General features: G+C 39.6%; 1 protein-coding gene across 1 annotated transcript in view; it reads left to right on the top strand.

The window, feature by feature from the left end:
- The window catches only part of NINJ2 (ninjurin 2), a 136,031-nt gene that overhangs the window by 50,886 nt on the left and 58,641 nt on the right, over positions 1-26,504 (top strand). The gene's annotated exons all lie outside the window — the stretch shown is intronic.

The raw sequence follows: 26,504 nt of genomic DNA, 5'->3' as shown, positions 1-26,504 counted from the left end.
TAGGGTTGCCCCTGGACATGGAGATTACATGAGGCAGTACAAACTTGGGGGAAAAAAGAAGGGAGAAACCACATGAATAGGAGAGGGGCAGTGGGGCAAAGAATAGGAAGAAAGATACTGAGCCTGGCACAGAAAGAGACACCCTCTAACCACAGGTGCTCTTCAGGGTTCTGTCTTGGGCCCTCTCCTCTTCTCTCTCTATACTACTTGGTGATCTCATCAGCTCCCATGGATTTAATTACCATGTTCATAATGGAAATCTCAAATAACTGAGAAAACAAAAATTTGAGCTTCCAAGCACATAGATTTATTAAGCAATGCAGGCCAATTAGCATAACACATTAGGATCGGGTCTCTTCAGCTTGACACTGGTCCCCAAATTTAGGGGAAGACAGATTTTTGCACCTTAAAAGAAAGCAATTAGCAGGATATAAACCAGGATAGAAAATCTGATTTCTAATTGGAGGAAAGATTAGAGGCTTTCCAAGTTAGGAGGGGGAGAGCAAAGAAGTACAATTCCCCAAAAACAGAAAAAAGAGGTATCCCACTCCCTCAAGTGGAATATTAAATATTAAATCAAAGTTTCAAATTTTGAAATAGTAACTGATTGACCTGTACGGGACCAATTTTCAGATTGGACATATGAGTTGCTTGAGATGTATAATTGTGAGAAAGCTCCTTACATCAATCTTTGGACCTGTCTGGGTTTCTGGTCAACACAACCTAGATCTTTAGTTAAGGGTCTCTAAGCAACAGTTAGAGATGGTCCAGCTTCCAAGCCACAAAGGGCTAGGTTCAAACAATGCAATAAAGTTTTTTCACAATTCTCATAATTGAATAACTATGCTAGATTCAGAATTGAGTCACAAGATGGAGTCAGTATGGTTCACTCAATTCCCGTAATTCCCTCACTTATCTTGCCCCAAACTATCTGCTGACCTCCAGTCTTGCATCTCCAACTGCCTTTCAAACATCTCTAATTGGACATCAAGTAGACATCTTAGACTAAATATGTCCAAAACAGAACCCATTTAGCTTTTCCCCTAAATCTTCATCTCCCTCACCTTCCTTTTACTGTAGAGAGCAGCACAATCTATCCAGTCCCCCAGGTTCTCACCCGAGGAATCATCCTGTATTCCTCACTATCACTCACTCACTGCCCCCCCACCCAGCTCCCTCCCAACTAAGGTGTTGCCAAAACCTGTTGATTTCACCTTCACAACACTTTTCAAATCTGTCCCTTCACTCTATTCACATAACCACCACCCCCTGGCTCAGGCTTTCATAACTGTTTGACAAGACTATTGAAACAGCCTCCTAATTGGTCTCCCTGCCTCAAATTTCTTCCTTCTCTAATTCATCTGCCATACAGGTACCAAAGTATTTTTTGTAATGTGCATGTCTGATTATGTCACTCCCTTATACAAGAAACGCCAATTCTTCCTTTCTGCTCATAGGGTCAAACAGAAACCCCTTTGGCATTTAAAGTTCCTGAAAACCTGGTCTCAATTAGCCTTTCTCTTCATTTAACCTCAGCCATCTCCCTGCTTGACCATCCTGCTGATGTTCCCTCTGATATCATGCCTTGGATGACTTAATGCTTTGAGTTTTAGAATTTCCTCCCTAGCTTCATTCTGTCCTGAATGCCAATACACACATCAATGGGCTTCAGATGCCATATATACTTCATATTCTGCCTAACCATCCACTCTGGTCATCTTGTTCTCCCTCATCTTTTGCCCCTTTTATGTTTAGTCTTTCTTGATCTTAGATAAACAAGTATCCCAGGATAGACATATCCAGGATTATAGGTGACGTTGTGAGTCTTAAAGGTGTATCAGTCAGCCCTGGGTTAGAACTGCCCGGCAGTGAAGGAGGCTTCTATCTCAGAAAGTTCAATCATTGAAAAGAAGATTGGCCATAGCCTGGCCCACTTTATCAGAAGACAAGTATCAGGAGTTATTTGAGCAGCACCCAGCCAAGAGACATCTAATTGGGAGAGGACATAGCGTGCTGGCCCTGGAGTCAGGAAGTCCAGAGTTCAAACACAGACTCAGGCACTTACTAGTTTTCTGAGCCTGGGTTAGCCATTTAACTGCTATCGGCCTCAGTTTCCTCAACTGTACAATGGGGATCATAATTACCCCTACCTCAAGAGATTATTGTGAGGATCAAATTTAAAAAAGAAACCCAAACCAAACAATTATTGCAGTAGAATACTGGAACACAGTACCCACTTAAGGAATATTTGTTCCTTTTTTCCTTCTAAGATGAAATGTAAAAATGCCTAATTACCAGTTCTTTGAACTTCTTTATGTTCTGATAAAGCTTAAATATTAGTGCTATAAATTTTTACTGAATTATGTTTTAGTTGTTCTGTTAATGTTTACTCTAATTCTTTTGGACTTGGCATTCCTTTTTGGGAGTAGGACTTAAATAATGTTTATTGTACCCTGACTTATACTGGCCATCGAGTACCTTTTTTATTTTCCCCTTTTTGGGGGACCTCTCCATCTGTGAAACATAATTTTATTTACCATATTTAAAATTGTCCCTTGGGTGACTTCACTAGTCAATAATTGTGAGGAAAGGGAACCCATTCTTAGCAGAGTCTGTGCTCTCTAGGACTGAGCCAGTCCCGGATAAGGGATGAGGAGGAGCAAATGGCCCAGCTCCTGCAAATCCAGACCAGTAGTTTTTTTCAACAAGTTAGGGGAACAAGTATCCTTGGATAAAACAGGATCTTCTTTGGAAAGGTTTCTTGTCAGTGTCTGATTTTACCAGTGTAGAAGCTTCCCTTACCATCAGCCAGCTTCCCCTCAGGCTCTCCAGATCTTTCACACTCAAAAAGTCACCTCTAATCCTGGTCACATCCACTCTGGTTTATTTGTTCACCTAAAATCAAGGAAGAATAATCTCTGTAAGGGAAAACATAGCCAGGGCTCCTCTTGTTGCCTGCTAGTGGAGTCCATGATCCTTGTGGGAAACAGTAGCAGGGTTGCTGTGATCCTTGGATAGAGAAGGACCTGTCTTCCCCATACCCCACCATCATGAGAATCACATCATGCCACCTGGAGATTCCCAACAAGAGGGTTCCAACCAGAAACTGTGTCCTCTTTCGTGAAAACTTCCTGACCTCATTGTAGTGATGGTTGGATTGAAGTATCTTACATCGTTATTACTTGTGTTACCTAGATCAACTCTTTTTCCCTCTCTAAGCATTGCAAAAAGGAGTGGTGGGTGGTAACAGATTATTCATAGCAAATTAGTCTGGGGAGTTCCCTGAACATCTTGATAAGTTTTGGGGTTAGTGAAACCTTTGTTTGGGATCCTCATTCAAGCAGAGTTCTTAACCAATGGACTTTGAACTTAGGTTTTTAAAGAAATATTCTGATAGCTACGTTTCAGTGTGATTCGTTTCCTTCGTAATTTTATGTATTTTATTTTATGTATTTAAAAATAGTATTCTGAGAAGGAAGCCATAGATGTTACAAGACTACCAAAAGGGGTCCATGACACTAAAAAGGCTAAGAACCCCTGCTTTAGAGTCCTCAGAAATACTGTGAAATGAATATTATAGGATGGATAGTTAAGTGGCACAGTGAATAGAGTCTTGGGTCTGGAATCAGGAAGACTGATCTTCCCGAGTTCAGATCTGGCCACAGATACTTCCTAGCTGTGTGACCCTGGGCAAATCACTTAATGCTGTTTGCCTCAGTTTCCTCATCTGTAAAATGATCTGGTGAAGGAAATATCTTTACCAAGAAAATCCCAAATGGGGTCACGAAAAGGTGGAACACAAATGCACAAGAAGAAGGTATTATTACTCTCATTTTATAGATGAGACAAAGAGATGAACAAGTTCACGGTGCCCAAGGTCACTCAGCTAGTAAATACCAGAGTCAGGATCCAACCCTAGTTCTGCTACCAGGCCCTGCACTCCAAACTCAATTCAATAAAGATTGAATATGCCAGTTACTATGGGCAAGGCACTGTGCTAAGCACTGGACTCTCCAATAAACTTATGTTGCCTTCCGGGTACATTAAGCCCAGCAACATGCATAGTTTATATCAACAAGATACAATTCTTTTGTGTGGTTTTTGAGTCAAGAACTCTGATGTAATGCTTTGTTCTGTTTTGTTACTGCATGTTCTAGTATTCCTTGCTGGAGAAAGCAGAACTCATGGGGAAGAGGCTTTCCTGTTATTTTCGATGAAAGTAGTTCCTAAGTGCCTTCTACATGCTAGGCCCTGGAGAGACCTACCCTCAAGGTGCTTATATTCTACTGTGAGAATACAACATTGTTTATGAAGAAGGATGGTTTCCCCAAAATACATAGTAATGAGGGGTACTAAGAACTCAGGGAATCACATTTTGAAGGAGGTAGTATTTGAAGTACCTAGGACTAGGTAGTACAATAGAGAGTGGGGCCTGGAATCAGGATGACCTGAGTTCAGATCTCATCTCTGACACTTACTAGCTGTGTGACCTTGAATAAATCACTTAACTTCTGTTTACCTCAATTTTCTCAATGGTGAAATATGGATAAAAAATAGCACCTACTTCCCAGGGCTGCAGTAAAGATTATATTAGATAACAATGACAAAGTGCCTGGCACATAGTAGGTACTATATCAGTGCTAACTATTGTTATTGTTAATTGAACTGAGACTTAAAAGGAAATAGGATGTGGAGGTGAAGAGAGTCCTTCCAGGCATAGGAGACAGCCTTATGTAAATACATGGAGGCAGGAAATTTATAACTTGTACTGGGAACAGTAAGCAGGCTAGTTTTGTTGGTGTATAGATGAAGAGGAGTAATACAAAATTAGCTTGCAAAGAAAGTCTGTAGCCAGACTGTGAAAGGTTTTCCATGCCAAAACAGAGGAGTTTATATTTTAAATCTGCTTTGGTCTTTCCCCTGAAAGGTTCATTGGGAGGTCTCTAAGTCTCTCCTAGCAAAAATATTAGAGAAAAAGCAAAGCAATTGTGCTTAGACTCTATACTTTCTCCCTTCCCGCTTTGGGTCATGTTGTCTCAAACATTTTACTATGGAGTATTTTTCCAGAGGTATTTGTCTTAAAATATCGCCTAAAGTGGTCACCATCATCACTCCCATTAGTTAATGTAGTCCTTACAAGTTCCTGGAGTCTCTATCCCAATTCTCATTTTCACTGTTTAGTTGAGTTCTAGAACAAGGCTACATGTCCCCTTCAGGGTTCAAGAGGTACCTTTTTGGGATGTCTTTCTAATGTCGTTGGCTTGAGCCTCCAATACAGTGCATTCCCCCCAATATAAATAGCTAAGCATTAAAGCCTCAGTATCATTAAACTGGTTAATACAAATAAGCTTTCATAAAGGGTTATTTCCCAAGAAGATACAGTAAGCAATACAAATACGTCCTCCTCCAACTCCTTTACCTAGGGGCATGCCCTCCTCACACATTCTTGGTCCCTGGGAAGAAAGAGTGGCCTCTAACTTAAAGTAGTTGCTACAAAGCATTGGACCCCGTCAAAAATTCTTCCAGATAGCACAGAAGATGGAGAAGTTACTTCTGATCAAGTGAGAAGTTCTTAATAAATGTTCATTCCTTTCCTCCTCTTCCTTCTTGGATGTTATCCTCTGTTAAGTAGGTCAGTCAGGGCTTCACTCCCGACTGGACTCAGACTCTGGCATAGAATCCCATCACTGGACCCTTGGCTGTCTCCCAACCTTTCAAAGCTCACAAGGTCACAGCTTGGTTTGTACTGCCTCCAATATTCCTTTACCTAAGGGAGGAAAAAATAGACACAATAGGGAAAAAAATCCAACAGGCCACGTATTCAGGTCTTCATGTCTGTCCAGGTGCAGAGAGTAGCTTCTCCCTCTCCTTCTCCCTCTCCCTCTCTCTTTTTTCCTCCCTCTCCTTCCCCTTATCCCTCTTCCTCTCCTCTCCTCTCCTCTCTTTGTCTCCTCTACATGGAGGCTTATAGCAGTATTTACCTCCTCACCCACCTGCAATCAGGCAGAAAAAGAGATAGTGTCTGTCCTGACTGATTGGTGCCTTTTGAGTGCATATCTGGTTCTGGTTCACCAGCCAATTAAAAGTCCTTCTCTAAACTGAATGGTAAACATATTTATAGAATAACTGTATGCTCTGAAGCAGAGAGCAGGGCTTTCTATTACCCATCATAATGTGCTTTGAAAAGCAGGCTCACCAAGTCTCACTATAGGGTTTGGCAGCAGGAAGAGCATTCTGGGGGTGCTCTGAGCATAGGACTCCCATTGACCTGTCTTTCTAATCCTTGAAAAGGAGTGTAAGTCAAAAAGGTCACAGATTCCTACCTGTCCCACTTAATCCACTTCCCTAATGTTGCTTTGGAGAGTAATTAGGGTATTTAACTCTGGAAGCCATCTACAGGGTGATAATACCTGAACCCTTGGGGATTAATGAGAACAAGGTGGGCAGATGAGAACTGAAGACTATAGGGAGAAAAAGAAGGGAGCTCAGGACACAGTCTTGGGAGATGCCCTTCCCCCCACCCCCATGGACAATGATCCAGCCAAAGAGACTGAGAAGGAAAAGTTAAACAAGGAGAAAGAGAAGTAAAAGGGAACAGTGCCATGAAAGCCAAGTGAGGAAAAAGTGCTCAGGGAGAAGGGGGATTTGATGGTGTCAAAAGCTGAAGAGAGGTCAAGAAGAATATTTAAGACAAGATCATCAGATTGGGAAATTAAAGAATCACTGGAAACTTTGGAAAGAGCAGTTCCGGTTGATTGATGAGGTTGGAAGCCAGATTACCAATGGTTGATAGAAGAGGAAATAGAGAAAAGGCACGTAGACAGATTTTACTAGGAATTTGGCCGAGAGGGAAAAGAGATACAGGAGGATGATAGGTTATAGGGGAAGTTGTTGTTTTAAGGATCGGAAGACTTGATGTGTTTGTAAGTAGCAGGGATGGAAATAGTAGACTGGAAAAAATTAAAAAGTAGAAACAATAATAATGATAGCTAGCATTTATATAGCACTTAAATGTTTGCAAGTACTTTACAAATATTATCTCTTTTGATACTTACTACCACTCTGGGGGATTTTTATCACCCTTTTACAGATTAGAAAACTGAGGCAGAGAGCAGTTAAGTGACTTGCCCAAGGTCGCACAGCTACTAAGTATGTGAGACCAGGTTTGAAGTCAGTTCATCCAAATCCATTATGCTACCCACTGTTCCTCCTTATATCCACGATGGAAATAAAGAATGAGCCAGGTACTTCTTGAAAAAAGAAGACTGACTTGAAGGTTAGCGTATTACAGTGATTGGCAGCTGGGTGGTACAGAGGATAGAATGCCAGGATTGGAGTTCAAATCCAACCTCAGACACTTCCTAGTTGTGTGACCCTGGGCCAGTCACTTAACTCTGTTTGCCTCAGTTTCCTCATCTGTAAAATGAACTGGAAAAGGAAAAAGCAAACCACTCTAGAATCTTTGCCAAGAAAACTTCAAATAGAGTCATGAAGAGTCAGACATGACTGAAATGAGTGAGCAACATGTTACTGTTGCTAGGTAATAGGTAAATGGACATTTGAACTATGTGACACAGAGGGATGGCATAAACCTTAAGGGAAGAGAGATTTCAATTGAGGAGTGGGGAAAGGAATCTTTTTTAGAGCAACTGAAGTATTTTTCTATCAGTGAAAGTCATATTGGGTCTTCTCTGCAGGTAAGTAGATAGAATCAGGATACTCAGACTTGAATCCCAGCTTCAACATACCACTAAAACACTCTGAATTTCAGTTTCCTCTTCTATTAAGTAAGGATAATCATACTCTTACTAATGCTTTCATAAAGTTGTAAGAAAAGTGCTCTGTTAATCTTAAAGTGCTAAAATAAATATAATAATTATTATTAAATTTAATTTATATTAAATTTAATAGTATATTAATATTATTATTAATTATTTTATATATTATATATTATAATTAATATAATAATATTAATATTATTAAATAAAATTATTATTAAATAAAAATATTATTATTATTTTAAACTAGATGTCCTCTGAGGGCCCATTTATGATTGTATTGCTGACCTCCAAGGCTAGTCTTAGACTTTCTTTTAAAAACATTTTAAAAATTTATTTTATTTTCAATTCATGGAACAAAACAAACATTCCATAGCACAGTACAATAAAAAAGATGATCACACGTGAAACTGCAAGTCTACCACGAATAGCTTAGCACTTGGACAGTGTAGGTATGGGGTCATGGTTAGAAGAATCTGTTGGAACTTAGGAATAACTGTTAACTTGAACAAATTAGGTAGTACCTACCATTTCACAAGCCATCTCAGGAAACAGGAGATAAGGGATATATAAGTGCATATGTCTTCAAAGTACTTTGGGGCTTTGGGGGTAGAGGAGAAAACAGTGGGGACTGAGCATGTGTCTCATAGATATAGCTAGGTTAATTTGGATGCTATTTGTCTCCCCACCTTTTTTGTGAGGCAATCAGATTAAGTGATTTACCCAGGGTCACACAGCTGGTAAGTGTCAAGTGTCTGAGGCCAAATTTAAACACAGGTCCTCTTCACTCCAGGGTCAGTGCTCTATCTGCTACACTACCTAGCTGTCCCTAATTGTCTCAACAATAAAAGCATTTATTTAGCACCTACTATGTGCAAGGGACTGAGTTCCTGATCCAATAAGGCTTAAAACTACTGATGGATCCTGTATTTAAGTAGTTTAATAAAATACAATATAATCTGGAGATCTAGAGGAGCTTCATGTAGGAGTTGTTACATGAGTTGAGCCTTGAAGAAAGCTAAGGCTCCTAAGCATCAGAAGTGAGGAAGAAAAACATTCCAAGAATATGACCCAGTCCTTACAAAAGCCCTGAGAGAGGAGATAAAATGCAATCTGGGAATGGTGAGTAGGCTAATTTGACTGAAAAAAAGAATGTATGAAGAGGAATAATGTGAAATGAGACTGAGAAATTAGGGTGGGGTGAGATGATGAAAGGTTTTAAATGCCAAGTGAAGTTTGTGTTTTATCCTGAAAGTAATAGCGAGCCACTGAAAGTTCAGCACTTTTACCAAGACTTGCAGTTATTCAGGATGCTTGAGTCATACAGAGGTAATGGAGCTGAAACATCATGGTTAATTGTTAGTACTTATATGTTGCTTTAGGTTTACAAAACACTTTACACGTATTACCTCATTTCCTCATTGTTCAGACTGGCCTACATACAGTGGTGAGGGTATGAGGAAAGCATCAGTAGAGGCATAGCTAGATAGTCATAATGGATACAGGCATTTGACCTTGGGCTTGTCCTTCTTGTATAATATTATAATACTTTCCTGGTTGTTTCTCCTCTTTGGGGCAACATTAAGAGAGATGAGATGTTTGTACCCCTGAGGCACTATATGTGGGTTTCTGACCATATTGCTCCCTACCCAGGAACCAGTCTTCTCCGAGAGACCATGATGACAAGATTGTGGTCGGGGTCAATAAATACTGTGGCCCTAAGCATACATCCTGTGAGCTGCTCCCCAGGGCTTAAGGGCATGTTTTCAGGACCCTGGATATTCAGGCGTTGGACATTCCTCACATTTGAGGAAGGATGTGGGAGAAAAACATCACCTTCTCACTACTTGGGGAGAAAAATGACAGAACTGAGGCTAGAAACTCTGTAGCAATGAATTGGGATGGAGCCAGATGTTCTGGTTTTCAAAAGCAGAAGCCCTAAAAGGGGACTGTTGGCCTGGCATTGTTGCCAAGATATAGCTACTCAACTTTGGTGACAAAACAAAGGCAAATCATGTGAGGTCGTTAGAGCCACTGGAACAATAAACAAATAAAGCCAAAAAAAAAATGTACCATCAACACTTGGAATCACAAGCGTAGGCAGAGAAGGCAAGGAGAGACAGCCTCTTGTGTGTGAATGAGGAGCTTGGAAGATAGCTACTGCACTGGCCCTGTCTGCGCTTGCAATGACTGTTCAATATCTTTTATTAGATTGTCATCCATTTACTGCCTTCCTGATGTGGTATTTTCTTGGGCCTCTGTTGGACCTTTTTCTCTCCTTTCTCTATGTGTGCTGTCTTGAAGCTTCCTCAGCTCCCATGAGTTCAAGTATCATCTCAACTCAGATGTCTCTCATATTTATGTATGTAGCTCTCATCTCTCTCCTAATCCTTAATCAAACATCATCAATTGTCTGAATGTCCAAAAATGCCTCAAAATCAACATAAGATAAAAGGATCATAGATTTAGAGCCAAAAGGGGCCTTGGAGGTTATGGAGTCCCACCCTTTCATTTTACAGATGAAGAAACAGACCCAGAGCTAACACAGCTAATAAGTACATGAGGTAGGAATAGAAGCCAGATCTTCCTCACTCTTAAGTTTAGTGCTCTTTCTCCTACAATGTGTGGACTCTCAAAATGGAACTCGTTATCCTCCTTGTTAAATTTCCCACTCCTCTAAACTTCCTTGTTTCTATTGTGGACACCACCATCACCCCAGGAACACAAGTTCATAACCTAAGATTATTAACTTGTTCCTTTCCTCTTTGTCATCCCCTGGTTCTAAGTCTTTTTGGTTGTATCTCTCCAACTTCTCTCTCATCCATCCCCTTCTCTCCTTTCCACCACCCTCTTTCAGGCCCTCCATCATGTGCTGCTTTCAATTTCTTACCTCTCTAGTTCATCTTCCATGCAACTGACTGCCAAAGCAATCTTTTTTTTTAAATTCAATTATTTATTTTAAGCATTCTTTTCTTTTTTAATTTTGAGTTCAAATTCTCTTTCTCCCATCCCCATGAAAAGGCAATTGTGCAAAACATATTTCCATATTTGTCATATTTTTAAAAAAGCAAGAAAAATAAAGTGAGACAATTATACCTCAATTTACACTCAGAGTTCATCAGTTCTCTGAAAGTGGATAGCATTTTTTCATCATGATACTTTTGGAATTATCTTGGATCATCATATTGATCAAAGTAATCAAATTTTTCACAGTCGATTATCATTAAAACATGGCTGTTGTTGTGCACAATTATCTCACTTAACTTTTCATCCATTCATATAGTTCTCACTATGTTTTTCTGAAACCACTCCCCTCATTGGTTCTTATAGCACAATAGTACTCCACCATAATCACATACCACAACTTGTTCAGCCATTTCCCAATTGATAGGTATTCCCTCTATTTCCAGTTCTTTTCTGGAAATTCTTTTCCATAAAAGGATCTGCTATAAATATTTTTGTACATGTAGGAAACAGACCTAGTGGTGTTATTGCTGGTTCAACGGGTATGTACAGTTTAATAGCCCTTTGAATCTAATTCCAAATTCTTTTCCAGAATGGTCAGACCCATTCACAACTCCAGAAGCAGTTCATTAGGGTGCCTATTTTTCCCTCACCCCCTCCAGCATTTGTCATTTCTGTTAGGTATAATGTAGTATCTCAGAGTTGTTTTAATTTGTATTTCTCTAATCAATAGTGATTTAGAGAATTTTTTTCATGTGGCTATAGATAACTTTGATTTTTTCTTCTAAAAACTGCCTGCTATATTCTTTGACCATTTATAAATTAGGAAATGGCTGTTATTTTTATAAATTTGACTCAGTTCTATATTCAGTATATATTTGAGAAACACTTTGTCAGAGAAATTTGCTTTGTCAAAGAAAATGTTGATACTACTTCAGTGTCTATGGAACTTTTTAGCTTAACATAGTTTCCTTGATGATCTCTTTTAATTAGGTCTATTTTTGCTTTTCCTTTGTCTGAGATCGTGATTGTTAGCTACTCTTGCCTTTTTTTATTTCAGCTGAGACATATTAGGTTCTTCAGAGCAATCTTTCTAAGACACAAGTCTAACTATGTCACACCCTCCCTTACCCAAAAGCCTCCAATGACTTTCCGTTGTCTCTAAGATTATACACAAACTCCTCAACCTCACATTTAGGGCGGTATGAATCTACAGGTTGAATCCCTCCTACCTTTTCAACTTTATTTCTTATTATTCTCTTTCACTAAGGCTTAGGTTCTTGCCAAACTGGACTCAATACTCCATCTCTTACCTTTCTGCATTCCCATGAGATGATCCCCTTGCCTGGAAAAAACACTCCCTCCTCACCTCTCTTTCTCAGAATCATTCAAGGTGTCAACCAGCCTCCTGATTCAACATGAAGTGTTCCCTGATTTTCCCACTTGTGAGAGCTCCCTCCCTTCTCAATTTTCTTTGTACTATGTTTATTTGTATATATTGTATATGTATATGTATATGTATATGTATATATTGGGTCCTCTGAGTAGAAGGTAATTTATTTAACTTAATCTTTTTTATTTTAAATTTTAAGAAATAGCACTTTCTTGTCCACAGTAGAACACAAAAAGAGGATTGCACATGTAGTTATAAATCTCCATTTCATACTGCTTGCTTTAAAAAATGACATATAATAAATCTCACATGTTACTTTCAACATTGTCATGCCTGCCTGTGTCTCCTTACAAACTTCTCTCCACCCCCTTCTGCGCATTTAAAAAATATTCAATAGCCCTTTCTTTTGGCATCACTATTACTAATCATCTTTCTTCCTCCAATTTGAAAAAAGAGAGAAATAAAAAAAAGCACTCTGTAACTAATAAGCATAATTACGCAAAATGAATCCAAATGGTGACTATGTCCAGAAATAAAATGTCTCTTTTGTTATCTTGAGTCTATCACCTCTCTATCAGGAGGTGGGTACCATGTTTCTCCATAGGCTCTCTTTATTACATGATCAGAGTTCTTAAGTCTTTCAATTTCTTTTTCTTTACAATGTTTTGTCTTTGTATAAATTGTCTCTCCTACCTCACTCTGAATGAATTCACCCTACTCAAGACTTCTCTGATAACACAATGATATTTTATTACATTCCTATACCAATTTCTTTGGTCATTCCCCAGTTGATGAGCGCCATTCTGCCCACCTTAGATTCTAGTTCTGTTTTTCTTCACTTCCCTTCTTTTAATTCTCCCAACTCAAAATCAAGGAATTTGTTTTTCTTGTACGAATAGGTCAAAGCTCTGATGCCAAGCACCTCCTGCTGCCAGTAGCTCAGGCTTTTCAATGACTTCAGGTATCCCAAGTCCACAAGGTAGATACCAAGCCTGGAAATAACCATCTCTGGATCACTGTTTTATCATCTGTGTTAAGGGAGGAGACATAGAGCAAAAGAGGTCATTAGGTCTCTCACTGTCTTCTGTGAAGAACTACCATAGTTTTTAGGGGTGGGGATGGGGGTGTCCCTTCCTGAGAATTTCAAGGGAGAGGCTTGAAAAGTCTGAACATACTGAGGAGACAGGGAGGGAGGGAAAGAGAGGAGGGGAAGAAAGGGAGAGAGAGAGGGAGAGAGGGAAAGAGAGAAGGCAAATGCAATAGGTGAATGGCCAGTGTCTAGAGCTCTGGACCTGGAGTCTAGAAGGTGAGTTCTAATCCAGCCTCAGACCATTTGACCCTGGGCAAGTCCCTTAGCTTCTGTTTGATTGTTTCTTCGTCTGTAAAATGGGGAAAATAATATCCCTCGGGTTGTTGTGAGGCCCAGACGAAATAATTGTAAAGCATTTAGCACAGTGGCTGCTACATAGTAAATACTATATAAATGTTAGCGATTGCTACTATTAGCTTCCAAAACCTACCAGGTGAGTAGCTCTTTCTGGTCAGCGGCCAATGGAGTGTGGGAAGAGGGGAAGTGGTAAGCAATTAGCATTTGCATGTGCATGTTTTTTATCAAGAGGTTCACTAGAAAGGACCAGAACATTCCCAAAAAGGGATGAGGTATTAGAAAAAGGGCTCAGTGTAGTGTAGACTCCTATTCATGTATGGATTGGATCAGCTGGTGTTCCTTCCAGTTCTGGAATTCTGTGACTACCCAGAAAAGAGTTTATATTGCATCTACTATGAGGCAGAGGTTGTAGAGGATCATTGGTGGGGTCAACTTATTGAGAATACTAACTCATGATAACTTGTGTTTCCTTAATGCCTTTCCTCTAAAGATCTCAGAGCCTTATTGTCTCCCATCAGTACTGTATATAGGCTTACTTCAGCCTATATAGCTGAAGCTATATAGCACCTTTAGGAGTACCAAGGGTTTTTAGCATTGGTTAAAGAGGAAAACAGCCTGGGACTCTGTTCCTATATTGGTCAGGGCTTTAGTAGGAAGTCTTATGGTTATTGAAAATGAATAGAATTCTGTGCCATGAAGAATAATGCAGGGATGAGTGTCCACGATGGAGCTGAGCATCGTGTGGGAGAAAGGTTGAAGTGCTGACCTCCTGAGACTGGGGCTGGCTGGGCCTGGTCCTGTTGTGTCACCTGGTCTACATTAGTAACATCCCTGGCTACAAACTGCAGTAAATGCTGCATTCTTCTGTCTGATGAAATGAGCCCAGGGCACACCCAAACAGAACGTTTCCTGTCATTTCACCACTGGTAACCTTGTGCCAACATCAGTCTAGAGATCAGAAGGTTCTCTTCTGAAGGTCAAATCTTTGGAATCTTGTATCCCCAGCTTCTCCTTCTTTTTAGTACTTTCCCCTTCCCCAACCCCACCCCCAAGTTCACAGTCAAATGATTAAAATATTTTAATAATAAAATTATTTTTATCAATACTATGAACAATTTAAGAGAATAAAATGATATAATAAAGGGAATAAAATAATAAAAATATTTGTATATTAAATATATATATTTTTTACCACCACATCAGGTGTTCACAATGCTTCCTGGAAGTTGTCTGGGGGAAACAGATTAGGTAAACAATGGAGAAGGTAGGAAATGTATGTGAGCATACATATTTCAACAACCTTGAGCACAGGCATGCCAAGCATATTTTATTAGGATGTACACCCAGAGAATTTTGTTTTATTTTATTTTTAATGAACATTTATTGTCTATTCAACTATAAATGACTATATTACTATTTCTCAAAATAAGGTAACTAAAGCTTAACTAAACTCATTTAAAAAAAATTAGCACCTAAACTTTTACTTTAAAAATATGAACAAAAATGAAACATTTAATGGGACAAAAATATTAAATTTTTCTGTAGTGATAACCAGGCATATACAAAAACATATTAAATTTTCATATTTCTCTTTAAATCAGATATCTTCCCAACCTTTTCCAGACAGACTGTTGTCTATCCATGCCTCTCCCTTCTTATATTTGTGAAGTTGACTTTTTTATACCTAAGAATAAGACTTTTATCCCTATAGTATTTCATCTTATAAGATTTAGCCCAGTGCTCTCTCTATCTTTTTGGATCTTGACTCTGTCATCCAGTGTATTAGCTATTCTTCCAGTTTTTTGCCATTTGCACATTTTATGAATGTTATCTATGCCTTTATCCAAGTCACTGATAAAAAAAATCTGAAACAGGGTAGAGTTAAACACAGATCCCTGGGGGACCTTCAGCTAGGTTGATGTCAAGGCAATAATAACCTTTTTTTGAGTCAGGTCACTCAACCAGTTCTGACATCCATCTAACTGGGCTGTCAGGTAGTCAATATCTCTCCATCTATGGGGGCCATCTTCAGTTGTCCTGATGTGGATTTGGCCACCAGCCCCTGATGGCTCAGAGGAGAAAGTGAGGCTGGTGACTTTGCACAGTCTTCCCTCACTTAAATCCAATTCACTTGCATGTCATAGCATTATCTCCATGATGACATGATCCTCTTTGAAAACTAAGGGCTAACAACATTCCTGTGAGTAGTAGGAGCTGCCCCACTGGGGTCCCATCTGGAACTGGCCAGTTCAATGATATAACTCCTTCCTTCCTTCCTTCTTTCCTTCCTTCCTTCCTTCCTTCCTTCCTTCCTTCCTTCCTTCCTTCCTTCCTTCCTTCCTTCCTTCCTTCCTTCCTTCCCTTCTTTCTTTTCTTTCTGAAACATCACAAAATATCTTGGGATTTACAAGGACCATGCCTTAAACCCAAATCTCTCTGGCTCTCACTGATTGGCCAACACTAGGTCCCAGATCAAACCCCACTTGGTCTTTGTTAGAGCCCTGATTGACTGTTTTGGCCAGAAACCCAGAGGGTCTTCCCCTCCCACTTTAATTTTTTTTTCTTGGACTAGATTAAAGAGACCATTCTTTGCTTCATTGTTTTTAAACCTAGCCTTCACTGACATCTGCTAAAGACCTTAGCTTTAAAAGACCAAGGTCTTCCATTGCATGTGGGGCCATCTCCGGTGGTCCTTATGTCACAGCATGGCATCACCTCTGTGATGTCCTGATTCTCTTCAAGAATGAAGGGCAAACAGCAGCAGCAGCAATATAAGGACAGTATGTGATATTTTATCCAAAGCTTTGCTAAAACCTAGGTAAACTATATTGACAGCATTCCCCTAATCTACCAGTTGAGTAACCCTGTCAAAAAAGGAAATGAAGTTTGTCTGGCACAACCTGTTCTGAAAGCCATGCTGACTCCATGTAATCACCTCTCTGAAACTCAGATGACAGATATATATCCCAGCTATATTGCTAGGACTGTACTGGAAACCATCACAGCGTGGTAAAATCAGCCAAAGCTTGAACCTTCCTGGCATAGCTTTCAAGGACCTGGGTCACCTCCGTGTCATGAAGAAACATGAGATGAGCCATTGGTTCATAGACTCAGACCTGGAGGGAAACTTAGAGGTCATTGAGCCCAACCCCCTCATTTTGCAAGCAGTTCAAAGATTCATAAATGAAGTATGACTTGCCTGTGATCATCCAGGTATAAAGTGGTAGAGCTCAAGGTCTTTTGACTCCCACACTCCCCTTTCCCACCTATAAAGAAAACAGCTAGAACTGCTTCCTTCTTACCCTGACAGTCTTCCCCTCCCCAATGTAAGCAAAACAGACTGTCCTGTGAAGTTTGAATTTGGTCAAAGGGCCACACTTGAGGACCTAGAGGGCCACATGTGGCCTCAAGACTGCAGGATCTCCACTCCTGCTCCAGTCTAACACAGGCCCTGGCAGAAGCATCAGTAAATCCAGTGCTATAATTAGACCTGAGAGCAGCACTGCAACAGGAGGACCTGAATCCTGGTCAACCCAGCATGCACTAAGAGGGGTGCATAAGTGAGGAAGGAGCTCAGAGGGTACTGGGAGACTGTAGAGGGAAACATGAGAGCAGAGGTAAATTATTGATTCATTGTGCTTCTCAAATGGTCCATGGAAGGGGAAGGGACAAAAATCCTAACACTCACTTCATAAATTTAGAGCGTTGGTGTTGGCTTGTGTTCATGTTCCATGTCCCTGGTTCTTGAAGGGGGCAGAGAGGATGTGGCACAACAGTGAAACCCTGATTGGCAAAAGAGAATGAGATAGTGTTGACGACAGAGGCAAGAGCAGGGCTGGTAAGTAAGGTGTCAGGAACTGAAATATAGTCTTTTGAACTCAGCACCCCAGTTTATAGCCCATCTTTTACAGATTCAAGTGACAGCTGTTTGTTTGCCTTAGAGGCTGATGATGCAAAGCCCAGCATGCAAAGACTCAGCCCTGCCCCAAGGCTTCTGACAGTCTAAGCAGAGACAAACACCCCACAGTTGCATAGTTCAAGGAGGAGGGCTTATCCCAGAGATGTGAAACCTCAGTTTTGTGTTTTCTTACCAGACTGAGGAAAATAGCCAAGGATTTTCAGAAGTATGTTTTCAGGAGAGAGCTCCGAGAGATCCCTTGTTGGGCATAAAGCAAAAGAGCCCAAGTTAGGTTAGGCCAGAGTCTGAGGGACACCACATGATAAAAGTGGGAGAAAGAGCAAGAAAGAAGTGGGTCAGGTTAAGAAGGAGAGCAAGAAGGAAAGGTGGTGGGGTAGAAGAAAGAAGGCAGGGAGGGCAGGGACAGTGCAGTAAGAGTGCCATCTGCTGAACCTCTTACATCATGGTGTCTGGTGAGAACATTAGATTAGGAGTCAGGGGCCCTGACACCCAGGTCTGAAATTAGCAGTGAGACCTAGGGGAAATCCTTAAACTTCCTTAGGCCTCAGTTTCTTCATCTGTAAAATGAGGAGGCTGGATAAGGTGAGCTCTGAGTCTCTTCAAGTTCTAAAATTCTATTATTGAATTTATGTTTGAGAGTTCACAGAGAAGAAAACTACTCTCTCCAAGGTTACAAACAGTCTCTCTCTTTTTTTTTTTTTTTGGTTAAAGTTGATGACCTATTATTAATTCTCATCCTTTTTTCAGCTCTCTGCTGCATTTTTGCCACCCTTACTTCCAGGGAATTTTTTTTCTCCTTTAATTTTCTTGACATTAGAGGTCTGTCTGACCTCTCCTTACTTTCCTTATCCATGCCCATATGGGTTTTCTGTCAATGTCCCTGAAGGTTGTATGTACTGTTCTGTCTTCCTTCTCTCTCCTCCCCTCTTCTTCTTCTTCTTCTTCTCCTTCTTCTCTTTCTTCACCTTCTCCTTCTTCTTCTCCTTCTCCTTCTCCTTCTTCTCCTTCTCCTTCTCCTTCTCCTTCTCCTTCTCCTTCTCCTCCTTCTTCTTCTCCTTCTCCTTCTTCTTCTTCTTCTTCTTCTTCTTCTTCTTCTTCTTCTTCTTCTTCTCCTTCTCCTTCCTCTCTCTCTCTCTCTCTCTCTCTCTCTCTCTCTCTCTCTCTCTCTCTCTCTCTCTCTCTCTCTCTCTCCTCCTGATAATTTGATCAATTAGGTGTCTAACTACCATTTCTTTGGAGATAACTCAAAGATCTAATCCCTTGCTTATGATCCATCTCACATCCTCACCTATCTATTGGAAATCTCCAACTAGAAATCACAGAGTTACTTTAAATTCATTAGATCTAAATCAGTATCTTCCCTGTCCCCAAACCTCCCCCAAACCCCCTGTCCTCCAAAGGGGTTGAAGCACCTTCTCTAAGGCGAGGGGCATAGTATGGTAAAATGGAACAAGTATCATCAATTCTAAAGTCAGACAACTTGAATTCAAGCCCTGAGTATACAACTCACTACCTTTATGACCTTGGACAGGTCATTTAAAATCACTTTATGACCTTGGATAAGTCACTTAAATTCTCTGGGCCTGAGTTTCCTCATTTGCAAAAGAAAGGTGATGGATTATGGTCCTTTTCAGCTCCAGATCTATGATCAAATTTGGTCTAACACATTCATTTTATAAAAGAAGACACATCAAACTCAGAGAAATGAAGTGACTTCTGTAAGGTTGGCCTGGAGAAAACCTCTGTAAGAGGCTTTAGTGTGGAGTCAACAGATGGGGCCATGAGTCAGGCAATTACCATCTGAATAAGAGCTGCATTTTGGGGTTGATGCCTCGATCATCTTAAATCTGGGAGTTGTGCAAAGGGCAGAAGTTCAGGGTGCTGACAGAAGTTGTCAGAGAGACAATAGAGAATTAATTTTCATTCATTTAACAAGTATTTTTCAATGTCTATTATATGCCTAGTATTAAGTTAGGTAGGTGGATAAAGGTGGCTGTGAGAAAGTAGGATCAGGAGAATGATTCCTATAGTTCTATAAGAGTTTCCTAACCAAAATTATCCTACAAATTTTCCTATGTGTAAGGAAGCAAGACCGAATTGAAGCCTTTTCCTAAACAAACCAATAACAAAGTGAAGTTTCCTGCAATGAAGTCACCCAGAAAATGGAAGATGACAATAAAAATAGATGAGATATCAGAATCCAACAATGTGTTTTTTTGAGGAAGCATACATGAAACATAAAGATTCATACAGAGTTAACACAAGGGAAGGAAGGAAGAGATATCAAAAAGAATAAGCATTTATTAATCACTTACTTTATGTAGAGCACTATACTGAATGCTTTACAAATATCATTTGCTCCTCACAACTATCCTGAGATGTGGGTGCTATTAATATACCAATTTACAGTTGAGGAAACTGAGGCAAATAGCAGTTAAGTGACTTTCCTAGGGCCACAAACTAGTAAGTGTCCAAGGCTAGATTTGAACTCAGGTCTTTCTGATCTCCTGAGGACCTAGACCTTTATCAACTGTACCACTTAGTTGTCAGGGGGCTATAACAAAATTCATTATGCTTCAGGTGAACTAAAAAACACAGGGATAGCAATTTCAGAAAAGGCCACATTAAAAACAGATGTGACTGGAAAAGAGACAAAAAGGGAAACCATATTTGCTTGAAGACAACTTAAACAACAAATCAATATCAATAGCACACACACACACACACACACACACACACACACACCCTGAATGATGTAACATCAAAATACTTAAATAGTTAATTGAACTGCTGGAAGAAATAGGCAGTAACATAGGGGATAACTTCAATATATTCTCTTCAGATCTAGGCAAATTAAAAAAAAAGGATAAACAAGATAAAAGTTAAAGACCTAAACAGAATTTTAGAACTGTTAAATATGGCAGATTTTAGTGATTATTGAAATAGCAAAAGAGTGTGTATGTGTATATATACACACATATTTCTTACTTGCATATGGCAAAAGTCTAATACTACAATGTAGTTATTGTGAAAACTATTTGGTATTGGTTCTAAAATAAGAAGTCAATTAGTAGAAAAAATAGGTACACAACACACAAAAGCAAATTAACATAGTAGCATAGTGATTGATAAGCCTAAGGACTGCAAATATTGGATTAAGAACTTATTATTTGATACAACCAAACAAACAAAAATCTTCTGGAAAAACTGGAAAGTGACATGGCAGAAAATAAATTTAGACTCATATCTTACATCATATGCCAGGAGAAGATCCAGTCTTCTCTTCTCTGTAGGTCTTATCTGTAAAAGCTGCCATCATAAATAAATTAAAGAAGAAAAGAAGGAAATACTCTTTGTAACTATGGATGTGAAAGGAGTTCATTAACAGACAAAAATTACAGAAAGGATCAAAAAGGATAAAATGGGAATTTTTATTACATAAAATTAAAAAGGTTTTGCATAAAAAATACCCAATAAAATTAAAATGTTAAGGGCATAAGTTAATCAGGAACAAAATCTTTGCCACAAATTCCTCTCATAAAGGTCTGATATCCAAGATATATATGATGAATTGATTCAAATATACAAAAGTAAAAGCCATTCTCCAGTTGATAAATGGTCAAAGGATATTAACTAACAGTTTTCAAAGGAAGAAACACATATTATCAACTGTCATATTAAAAGATGCTTCAAATGACTAATAATTAGAGAAATGCAAAAACACAGTCCCAGGCCTCAAGAGATTCATATTCTAATAATGAAGACATCATGCAGATAACCATGTACCTATAAGATATATGTATGGTAAATGGGAGGTAATTCCACAGGGGAGGCACTAATGGTGGTGGTTGGACTGGGAAAAACCTCCTCCAGAATGTGGGATTTGAGGTCAGTCTTGAAAAAAGCCAGAGAAGACAGGAGGTTGGAGTAGGGAGTAAGAACAATCCAGGTGACAAACAAAAGCTATTATATTTTATCCTGGAATTAATAGTAAATCCTCCTCAATGGGCAGGGTAGTGACATGGTCAGACCTATTCCTTAAGAAGGTAACTTTGGCAGCAAAGTGAAAGATGAATTAGATTGGAGAGAGACAGGGCAGGGAGACCACCCTGCAGGCCATCAAAAGTCCAGGTATGTGGAGTCAGGACCTGAATTGGTGGTGGCTATATGATTGGACATAACGAAACAAATACAAAAGATGTTGTGAAGCCAGAAATGGCAAAACTTAGCAACAGATTCTATATGTGGAGTGAATTTGAGTGGGCTGTTGGAGAGAATACAGAGACCGAAAGCCTCAGTGACTAGGAAGATGGTGGTGGCCATGATAGTAATAGGGAAGTGTGGAAGAGGGAAAGAAAAGCTAGTGAATTCTGTTTTGACCACGTTAAATTTGAGATGTTTATGGGGCATCAAATTTGAGATATCCAAGAAGCAGTTGGGTATGTGAGCTCAGAAGAGAAGTTAAGTTTGGAGAAATGTATCTAGGAATCCCACTACCATCTCCTTCTGAGATTGCCTCCCATTTATATGACGTCTTACATGTACATAACTGTCTGTATGCTGTCTCCATCATTAGAATGTGAGCTCCTTGAGGCCGAGGAGTGTGTTTTTGTCTTTGCATCAGCAGAGCTCAGCCCAACGGCTGGCAATTGAATAAAGATGATAGTTGAACCCATGGGGACTGATGAGATCATCAAGTCAGCACACAGAGAGGATAGAAGTAGGCCCTGGACAAAACCTCATATCTTGTTCTTTTGGTTCTGATTTCCTTGTTGTTGCTGTTGTGCCTGATTCTTCGTGACTTCATGGACCATGCCAAGTCCTTCAATCCTCCACTATGTCCACTATTTGAGTTTTTCATTCTGCATCATTTCATACAAGCCTTCACATTTCACTGGAAGTTTCATACTTTTCATTCTTTACATTGTAGTAACACTCCATTTCATTCATATGACATAATTTTTTTCAGTCATTCCCCAAACATTGTGATCTAGTGTTCTTTGTACTACACAGGATGTGAAATACTTATAGAGGGAGTTGTGATGATATTCAAACAGACAGAAGGTGAGGCTTTGAGGCACCAAACTCTAGGGCAGTCATTTGATGGTGGTAAGATGTGTGAAGATGATGGAATTTCTATAAATGGTTTTAAGATTCCTTAGGGACCTCAGAGCATAAACTCCTATGAGCCAGGAATGTTTATTTTCTCTGTAATGATCTTGAAGTACCTAAGGCACTTGTATGTACTCTAGATAATTAAGAAATGATGACTTTTTACAGTTATGGGATTTAATAGATTTTATCCAGGGGCACTTTATCCACATCCCTCAGTGGCTTGAGATGGCTAACCAGTTTCCTACAACTACACCTGCTTTTTTCTTCTAAGTAGTTCCCCATCCTAGGCTAGCTATATCCTCCCTCTCTATCCCCCTGCCCACGGGATCTGGGCTTCCTGCCAAAGCAGGAAAGCTGACTGAACACAATATCCTCATTCCTGCCAGGAATAGAATGAGCGTTATTCCTCACCACTTTCTCCTCATCCTCCCCACCCCCTTCTTTGTCCTGTCCCATGCAGTACAGGTTTATGCCTGAGAAAATAATTAGAAACTTCTTAAGCAGGATCATTTCCTTCTGACCTACTTTTGAAATGCTATAGCTGAGCATGTTGCTAAGAAAGAGAGAATTAGCTCCACATTCCCTAGGTTGTCCGTCATTCCTGGATGCTGACAGCTACTCACTCACTCATCAGTCAATTGCCACACCTGACAGGCAGGATCCTTAGTTATTTGCTACATTGACACACAGGTTGACTAACTCCACTGAACTTCTTGGATAGAGCTAGACCTTGTTTGCTGGGATAATACACATCTCCACACCTCCTCTCCCTCCCTCACCCCCTGAGCTGTCTTTTTTTTTTTTTTTAATTGGTGCAGGGTCATCTTACCATGGTTTTTTTGTGTTCTTCTGAGATGATGATCCTAAGATTCTTCTTATAAAGATCCCTCTAACATTTGAGCAAATCCAGAAGACAGTGGTTCTTCCTTGTTAATGACTTTCTCCATCCAAATCTCTTACCCTCCTTCAAAAAAATATTTTCAGAACTACCCAACTACACTTCAAGTCCTGGGGAAGCTAGTTGACCATTTGAAATGAGCATAGTATTAAACTCCAGACTGAACTGAAGACAGTGTGATTTTCACCAGGATAAAGGGTTTGGGATGAAAGTAATCTACCTCCATGGCAGCGCTGACCAATGTGGTGAATTCCATTGAATTAACTATGCACAGAAAATGACTGCACCAGCTTTCATATGGGGAGTTCAATTCAACGCAATAATTTTTAAGGGCCCACAGAGCAGTATATTTAGTGCTAAGGAAGTAACAAAGTGTAATGGACACATTCCCTGTTCTCATTCACTTTAAGCTGGGTAGTTTATTTGATGGTGTGTTGGACTTCATGAAACATGATGATCGGTTGAAGAAACTGAATATCAGTTGATAAATGATCAAAGGATGTGAATAGGGAATTTTCAAAGAAAGAAATTGAAGCTATCAATAGCCATATTTTGAAAAATTATCCAAATCACCAATGATTAGGAAAATACAAATTAAAACAACTCTGGAATTCTACTTCATACCTGTCAGATTGGCAAAACTGACAAAAAATGGAAAATGATGAATGCTGGAGAGGCCACAAGAGAACAGGTACATCAATGTACTATTGGCTACAAATATTTTAGAAAACATTTTGGAATTATGCCCTCAAGATTACTAAACTATGCATACCCTTTGACCCAGCCATACCATACCACTACTAGGCATATATACAAAGAGAGAAAAAGGGTCCATAGGAACAAGCAACATTAATATCAACTCTTTTCAGGAAGGAAGTACCTATTAATTGGGGAATGGCTAAGCAAATTATGGTGTATGAATATAATGGAAAATGGTTGTGCTGTAAGAAATGATGAAGGAAATGGTTTTAGAGAAACCTGTGGAGATTTGCATGAAATGATGCAGAGTAAGATAGGTAGGAACAGGAAAATAATTATAACAACATTTTAATGATCAACAGCCTTGAAAGACTTAATAACAGTGCAACAACCAATCACAATTCCAGAGGACCAATGATAAAGCATGCTACCTACAATTCATATACTATATGGACTCAAGATACAGAATGAGACAGGTAATTTTTGGACATGGCCAATGCAAAAATTTATTTTCCTTGACTATATATATATATATATATATATATATATATATAATAAGAGTTGAGTAAATTTAAAAAAGAAACTAGGGATGTTTCGCACGGAAAGCAAAGACTCAGGGGAATTTGATAGCTTTCTTCTAGCATTCATAGGACTGCAGTGTGGAAGAGGACTTACTCATCTAAGCAGATTTAGTTTACTTGTCCCCAGATAATAGAATTAGGAGCGAAGGGTAGATGCAAGTTACAAAGAAGCAAATTCAGGTTTATGTGAAGAAAAACTAATAATTATAGATGTCTAAACGAGGAATGAGTTGCTTTGAGAGGTGAATTTCCCTCCTCTTGGAGGTACTCAAGAAACATTTTGATGACCACTTGTCAGGTACATTGTCAAAAGGGTTCTCATTCAGGAATGGGTTGCACTAACAATAATGATAGCTAGTATTTCTATGGTGTTTACTATATGCCAAGCATTTTACAAATATTATTTCATTTGACCTAAGAACCCTGGGAGGTGGGTGCTATTATTACCACGAGTTGGCAGATGAGGTAACAGAAGTTGTGACTCGTCCAGGGTCACATAGCTAGTAAGTGCCTGAGGCTGGATTTGAACTCAGGTCTTCATGACTCCAGGCCTGGTGCTCTATTCACTGTATCACCTTGCTGTCGCAAATTTAGATGGATTAAGGAAAATGTGCATTTGATTCCCATCTCAGATACTTAGCTATGGGGGCATCTTACTTATTTAGCTATGAGGCTTAGAGCCTCAGTTTCCTCATCAGTAAAATGGGGATAATAATTCTTTTCCTATTCTCCTTATAGGTTTTTTTTTTTTTTGGTGAGGAAAGTTCTATGCAAACCTTCAACGTAAATTAGGTTTATTATTGTTTCACTCAAGTAAGGTGATATGACACCAAGACAAATACACAGTAATATATGTGGATAAAGGAAGTTAAAATAAAGTGCTTTGTGATACCTGAGGAGAACAGCAGTCATTAATGACTGAATGAATTAATGAATACAACTTGGGGAAAATAGAAAGTGGGGAGTCCAGAATCAAGTGGGCAGTGGAGACCCTCTTGCAACCCAGGGACATAATGGGGAATAGCTAGGAAACGACTCAGTAGACTGGCTAGCCTAGTGGGCAGCAGTCATGGAATGGGGCCAATACTTTTTACACAAAAGTTTTAGGTCAACCAAAGGTCGATGAGATCTAGCCGAAAGCAGCGGGTTATGGGCCTAAGCTCTTAGACCCTCATCTTGGCACTGACTAGCTTGGCACAGTTAGCTTGGGCTGCACCAGCCACACCCTTGGCACAGCTCTTTCCTTGTCTAGGCAAGTTTGGGCAGCAGATGCATCTTCTCCATGAGCCTACTTCCTCATCCTGGGCAACTTCCTGTTGGTATGGGAGGGATTGGGCAGAAGAGGAGGATGAAGGGGAGAACAGGATTCCATTGCAGACATACAGAGCTACTTGGTAACTATAGGCTAAGGCAGTCTGGAAGCACCTGTGCTTAAGCCAATTATCCATGTAGAAATGCCCTTGAGCACATTTGGGATCAAACTGGTGCCAAAATGCTATCTGTGCACCTCTGCACACATGCAGCTTAGCAGCTGTAAAAGAGTTTACAGACACATACAGGGCTAGTGAAATGGACAGTCTCTTAGTGTGAGAACCAAAATATCTATCTATATAATTACATATTCATCTTCTTAAAGATAGTACACCTGTGGGAGCTTGTGAAGTGGATATATTTATAGATGAGATATTAATTTGTCTCCCAAGTGGCCCTCCTCCTATTCTAAGTGACACACAAAAAAATCTATCTTGAAAAAAGGTCTTTCACAATAGG

The sequence above is a fragment of the Notamacropus eugenii genome, chromosome 3, assembly GCF_028372415.1.
Source record: "Notamacropus eugenii isolate mMacEug1 chromosome 3, mMacEug1.pri_v2, whole genome shotgun sequence".
Lineage (NCBI taxonomy): Eukaryota > Metazoa > Chordata > Mammalia > Diprotodontia > Macropodidae > Notamacropus > Notamacropus eugenii.
The sequence above is the reverse complement of the archived record's forward strand: the minus strand, read 5'-3'. Positions and strand labels throughout refer to the sequence as shown.